Genomic DNA, 7,534 nt, shown 5'->3' with positions numbered 1-7,534 from the left:
GGATACAAAATTAACATACAGAAGTCAATAGCCTTTCTATATGCCAACAATGAAATAACTGAGAAGGAACTCAAAAGAATAATCCCCTTCACGATTGCAACAAAAAAAAATAAAATACTTAGGAATAAACATAACAAAGAATGTAAAGGACTTATATAATGAAAACTATAAACCATTGTTAAGGGAAATCGAAAAAGATATAATGAGATGGAAGAATATACCTTGTTCTTGGCTAGGAAGAATAAATATAATCAAGATGGCTATATTACCCAAAGCAATATACAAATTTAATGCAATTCCCATCAAACCTCCAATGACATTTTTTAAAGAAATAGAGCAAAAAATCATCAGATTTATATGGAACTATAAAAAACCCCGAATAGCCAAAGCAATCCTAAAGAAAAAGAATGAAGCTGGGGGCATTACAATACCTGACTTCAAACTCTATTATAAGGCCACGACAATCAAAACAGCATGGTATTGGCAGAAAAATAGACACTCAGACCAATGGAACAGAATAGAAAGTCCAGAAATAAAACCACATATATATAGTCAAATAATTTTTGATAAAGGGGCCAACAACACACAATGGAGAAAAGAAAGCCTCTTCAATAAGTGGTGCTGGGAAAACTGGAAAGCCACATGCAAAAGAAGGAAACTCGACTACAGTCTCTCCCCCTGTACTAAAATGAACTCAAAATGGATCAAAGATCTAAACATAAGACCTGAAACAATTAAGTACATAGAAGAAGACATAGGTACTCAACTCATGGACCTGGGTTTTAAAGAGCATTTTATGAATTTGACTCAAAGGCAAGAGAAGTGAAGGCATAAATTAATGAATGGGACTACATCAGACTAAGAAGTTTTTGCTCAGCAAGAGAAACTGATAACAAAATAAACAGACAGCCAACTAAATGGGAAATGATATTTTCAAACTCCTGCTCAGATAAGGGCCTGATATCCAAAATATACAAAGAACTCATAAAACTCAACAACAAACAAACAAGCAATCCAATAAAAAAATGGGAAGAGGACATGAACAGACACTTCTCCCAGGAAGAAATACAAATGGCCAACAGATATATGAAAAGATGCTCATGTTCTTTAGTTATTAGAGAAATGCAAATCAAAACTGCAATGAGATACCACCTCACACCTGTTCGATTAGCTGTTATTAGCAAGTCAGGTAATAGCAAATGTTGGAGAGGCTGTGGAGAAAAAGGAACCCCCATACACTGTTGGTGGGAATGTAAAGTAGTACAACCATTATGGAAGAAAGTATGGTGGTTCCTCAAAAAACTGAAAATAGAACTACCTTTTGACCCAGCAATCCCTCTACTGGGTATATATCCCCAAAACTCAGAAACATTGATACGTAAAGACACATGCAGCCCCATGTTTATTGCAGCATTGTTCACAGTGGCCAGGACATGGAAACAACCAAAAAGCCCATCAATAGATGACTGGATAAAGAAGATGTGGCACATATACACTATGGAATACTACTCAGCCATAAGAAATGATGACATCGGAACATTTACAGCAAAATGGTGGGATCTTGATAACATGATACGAAGCAAAATAAGTAAATCAGAAAAAAACAGGAACTGTATTAGTCCATACATAGGTGGGACATAATAGTGAAACTAAGAGACATTGACAAGAGTGTGGTGGTTACGGGGGGGAGGGGGGAATGGGAGAGGGATAGGGGGTGGGGAGGGGCACAAAGAAAACAAGATAGAAGGTGACAGAGGACAATCTGACTTTGGGTGGTGCAACATAATTGAACGACAAGATAACTTGGACTTGTTATCTTTGAATATATGTATCCTGATTTATTGATGTCACCCCATTAAAAAAAATAAAATTATTAAAAAAAAATTTAAAATGGAACTGTCTTATGACTCAACAAGTCCACTCCTGGGAACGTATTTAAAGAAACCCAAAATACTAACTTGAAAGAATATATGCGCCCCTAAGTTCATTGCAGCATTATTTATAATAGCCAAGATTTGGAAGCAGCCCAAGTATCCATCAGTAGTATATGAGGGAATAAAAAAAAAAAGAGCTGTGATAAATTTACTCAATAGACTACTACTCAGCTGTAAAAAAGGAAATCTTACCCTTTGCAACAGCATAGATGGACTTGAAGTGCACTATGCTAAGTGAAATATTCGAATCATAGAAAGACACACACACCTTATTAATTAACTTGTGTGTGGAATCTAATGAACAGGCAAAACAGAAACAGAGTCATAGAGAGCAGGCTGACAGCTATCAGAGGGCAGGGGGTTTGTGGGGTTGAATGAAAAAGGTGAAAAGTTTAAGGGGAAAAAAATCCCTCCTAAATACAGATAACTATATGGTGATTACTAGAGGGGAAGGGAGATTGAAAGAGGTAGAGAGGTTATAGGGTGTATAAACGGTGGTGTAAGGAGACTTGACTTGGGTTGAACACATAATACAATATACAGTTGATATGCTATAGAATTGTCTACTTGAAACTTTAATGATTTTATTAACCAGTGTCACCCCAATAAATTCAGTAAAAATAGTTAAAATAGTATAGAGAAATTTGACTTATTTCTCAATAGTATAAATAAGTGATTGAAATAAAAAATTTTAATGCTATTTAAAACAGCATCAAGAACATTAAATACTACCAATTTATGTGTGAGATTTGTATGATAACATTATACAGAGAAAATAAAATAAATTTCAAAGGGCAGGTATAGAATTTCCAGCATTTGGAAGATGGAATATTTTTGAGAAATTACCGGTAATTATTTCCAAAATGATAATAGATTAAACACAGCTCTAACCACTATTCAAGCATAATGCTTTTGGTATGTTTAAATGGTGAATAACTCTTGCTAAAATTTCAACAATGTAATTGCATGCAAGGAAAGTCTTAGGTATATTCAATTCATGCAAAAATAATTTTAAATAGTTTGATTCTGTACTCAAGTCATTAGACGTAGGTTTTTTTCTACATTTATGAATTTCTACTTGCTTGGGATAAAGTGACTGAGTTCTCTGCCTTGTTAGGTGTTGGGGCACACTCATGTAAGCTGTTGATTGTCGCCTCCTCTTCTCCACCTGTTTAGTTCATGCATGAAATTTGAATGCAACTGAGCCCTACTGACCCTCAGAAAGTCTCCACCTGGTGGGTACTTCTGAGAAAGTGAGACATTCAGCATTTTAAGCTTCTTTTTGTGTCTGACCTGTGAGAAACAGTGAAAATATTTTAACTTGACAAGAGCAAACAAACTGCAGAAATCTAAATTTTAAGCAAGTAACTAAAGGACAGAAACTCTTGCTATCCGGAAAGAATTTCCCAGTGTCCTACTAATTTCCCTTTGGAACCGGCCATGATTGTTTACACTGAAAGCATTTGGAGGAGCATGGTGAGGATTCATGTCATAGCAAGGGACTGATGCAGATTAAAAATGTCCAGCTGACACAGGCACACCCAACCCTTATTTGCCCCACAGACAAAAGCTTCACACAGACTTTCTCATATACTAGGAATTTGAAACAATTATCAGTTTTAAGTCTCAACCCTTTAGCTAGCTGGAGGAAAGAAGGGAGATGGGAATCACCCTGGATCCTCTATGACTGAAGGACTCTCCTTTCCTCATTTGGAACAATGAAAAGAATAAAGGTATTTGTTGAGTATCTATTAGATGCCCAGAGGTGTTCCAGGTGATCTATATGTGTCCCTCCTTTGATTCCACACAGAAATCTTAGATTTCTCTTCTAGTTTAAGTAAAATACAGCTAGACTTTGCATGCCTGTTATATAACCTAATTGGCTTGAATAGCCTAAAAACCGATGTGTATGAAAAAAGAAGAAAGAGCTCACAATTGCTTGGAGGACCTCTGAAACTTCCCCACAGAAGCTGCAGCAAGCATCATCGTACTAATGTGGTAGCTGAGAAAACTGTGCCTCTGCAAGGTGACCTATGTCACCCAACACAACATAAAATGGACATCTGCCAGGTCCACGACGGAGGGTAGAGGGAGTGTGCTACAATATCATCGCTGCTCTGTTGGGTTCTTTTTCTTACCAGCATCATTTGAGTTTTATGTGTTAGTAATGAGGAGGATATTTTAATCTTTCTGAAGATGTTGATTAAATCATGGGCCATTGTCTTATAACTGAGAATTACTGACTTACATAATTTAATTTTTAGATCTTTTATTACATAAAGATTTTGATATCTAAGCATATTCTCCAGTTAACTGTTGCAAACACTGTGAGTTCTTACTTCGAAGTTAATTGTATCATTTCACAAAGATCAGCTTTCTTTCACAAGCTGGTAGTGCATCTTCACTTACCCCAATTCGGGACAGTACCTTGTATGTACTATGCTGGCATGCCTCAAATTTTAATGCGCACAACCATCAGCTGGAGAAGTGCACATTACCCTTTGTTATAGGAGAGATGGTTAAGAGCTACGTGAAGAAGGGGTGGATGGGGAGAATTTGTCTATTTACATGGCTTAAAAATAGAAGATGATTTTTACTTTTATAACACTACGTTGCCTCTGGCCAGTCTGATCCTGTGATATCCTTCATACAGCCAAACACCTGACTCAGGATTTGAGAGGAACAACTGATTATAGTTTAGCAATTCAACGGCATATGTTTTCATATTTTAGTTCTCTGAAATCACGACAAGTCCTATAATGGATGGCATTGTAATTTGATTGGCGGAATTTTTCTTCCTTTCTGTTATCTATTTGTTTAGCTTTGTTCTCTTTTATTTTACATGAATCACGATTCACTCCTCTTATTTTTTGTGGGATTCTAAGGTTCAAGAGGTGTGGCTGCTGATGACCGTGTCCTGTATGTCACAGATCGCCTCCTACTCTGCAGAGGCACAGCTTGGGCCTCCCTGGCTTGCTGTGGTTTCTGCAGCCCTCAGTAGACAAGCAGGACTTGCACCGTGCAGTGTGCACGCTGGGGAGAGAACGAAGGTCTCATTTATTACCCTGCATGAACTTCCCTTCTGGAGTCATAGCGAACAAGCACAGTCCTGTGAATCAGAAAGGCTTTCCTCGCTGTTCCACCTGAGACTCTGCTCCTAATGCAATTTACACCCGCAGGAAAAAGGGATCAATGGCCAACAGTTCTCTCTGGGAAGGCTGGTGGTTATTCCTCTTCTGAACACATAGTTGGTCAAAGTTCAAAGACATTTTTGGACTCCCATAGAAAGGGCCTCTCATCGGCTGAATTAGGGTAAAAAGATAATGAGGGTGTTTCCCCCTCCATCAACGAGTGCAGGTGCAATAGAAAGAAATTTTCAAGCCTTCATTTTCTTTACCGAAAATAATAAATAAAAAGTAACTTTTGATAGCATGGCCCTGACCAGTTAGCTCAGTTGGTTAAGAGTGTCATCCAGAAATAACCAAGTTGCAGGTTCGGTCCAGGTCAGGGCACACACAGGAAGCAGCCAAGCGATGCAGGACTGAGGGGACAAGTGGTCCCCTTCCCTCTCTGTCTCCCTTCCTCTCTCTGGGTCTCTAAAAAGCATTAAAAATTAAGCCCTAGCCAGATAGCTCTGTTAGTTGGAGTGTCCTTCCCAGAGCGTGGAGGTTGCCAGTTTGATTCCCCTGTCAGGACACATACAGGGGCAGCTTGATATTCCTGTCTCTCTCTCTTTCTCAAAACAAAACAAACAAACAAAAAAGCCCATTTGTGAGACAGGTTCTAAACCTAAGATTAGTAATGTTTTTTTTAGATTTTATTTATTGAATTTTGGAGAGAAAGGAAGGCGTGGGGGGAGTGAGAAAGAGGAGAGAGAAGCAGAAAGCATCTGGTAGTAGTTGCTTCCTGTATGTACCTTGACAGGCAAGCCCAGGGATTTGAACCTGCACCTCCCCCCCAGGTATACATTTTATCCATTGCGCCACCCTATTCTTTTGGCAAACTATTAGTGATATTGTAGGTTTTTTATTTTTCTTTCACAAATGAAATACATAAGTCTTCAAGGGCAAATTACATGTTCCTTCCCTCTCAGAGCACATATAAATAGATGTCAATTATTGGCTCTGTTTCCTGAGAAGGGCAAAGTAGGTCTTTATTAATCTGCTGTTTTTAGGCTCTAGCTGAACATCTGTCATTATTGGTCATAACAGTATTTCAGTCCACTTTACATTAAGATGAACTAATAGTACTGGAATACCAAAAGGGACATTGTGACTTAGGGAGGTAAATAAAAAGTGTTGGAGTAAGCTAGCATCTGATATGACAAAACAGGAAAGAGCTCTGGCTTTATATTTTAAGACGAAAGTAATCACAGTCAAACATAAGTAAATCTCAGGACCTGCCTATTTAATACTGATTTAAATTAACCTGAGTCGACAGTCAAAATTAAAATATTCATTTTTCAGATTTGTTTTTTTACTAAGTAGGGTTTCATGCAACATAATGTAGAAGTTATTGTATTTGTCCTTTTTCTTACCATATTATTCATATCAGAGTCTCTTCAATATATTCTCTCTCTCTCTCTCTCTCTCTCTCTCTCTCTCTCTCTCTCTCTCTCCTGGGTGAAAATGATTAGGTCATAAATACCAATTGCGAAAACATTAGGAATTCTAGTGCTCATTCTGAAACAGTTTTATACAGCAATGGAGGAATACCAATGATTAATGCTTTTGTTTTTCCTTGCTCAACCCTGTGATCAGCTTAATTAAAACCCTGCTAGAGCTAATTGAGAAACTATCACTCACTTCTTCAAATTTCCCTAATACAGGCCTCTATTAATTTGTTAGCAACGACACTAGTATCAGGGGTGGTATCTCAGACTAGCTTTGCACTCGGAAAAGGATGTTTTTTATTTTAATTTTTAAAAATTCTTTAAAATGTCTTCAATGTTTATAATTCTGCTATGGTTCAAGGTGAAGACTTCTAAGCACTGTGTGTGACTGCACATGTGTGTGTGTAGCTAATTCTATATTTATTACTGGGGTCCAGTTGTGCTGGGGCTAGACCATAAGAAGAGTCCCAGTGTAATATTTTTTATTTCATTTTTTGCTTTTGAAGTCACAATAGGAAAGTTTTCAGATTCATAAAGACCTTTGGCTTATAAAATATAGGTGATAGTGGAAACTATCTCTTCTTTTCACACCATCAGGGTTTTCTAGAGTGCTAATGACTTAAATTTATAGATTTTTCTGCTAAATGCAGACAGGAAGAGCCTGCTGCCATTGGCCTTCTTATATTCCCTATTAATGTCCATCCATCCTACTACAGAATGCTGCACATTTATCTGTGTCTCAGCCATATATGTACAAGTCACAGATAAATTAGTTTGAATGTTTATTTGCTTAACAAAGTAAACATTTAGACCATGTCTGATGGGTTAAAGGTCTGATTTGTTCATCACTTCTATTCCTTTAACAATATATTTCTGGCTTTGTTTTTGCTACATTTGGTCAGTTTGTTTCTGCCCTAAATGGATCATCCTCTTTTTGTTTCAGTCGAGAAGAAATAAGGACATGGAAGCTAATCTGGTATGTCCTGTA

This window comes from Saccopteryx bilineata, chromosome 1 (genome assembly GCF_036850765.1).
Source record: "Saccopteryx bilineata isolate mSacBil1 chromosome 1, mSacBil1_pri_phased_curated, whole genome shotgun sequence".
Taxonomy (NCBI): Eukaryota; Metazoa; Chordata; class Mammalia; order Chiroptera; family Emballonuridae; genus Saccopteryx; species Saccopteryx bilineata.
The sequence above is the reverse complement of the archived record's forward strand: the minus strand, read 5'-3'. Positions refer to the sequence as shown.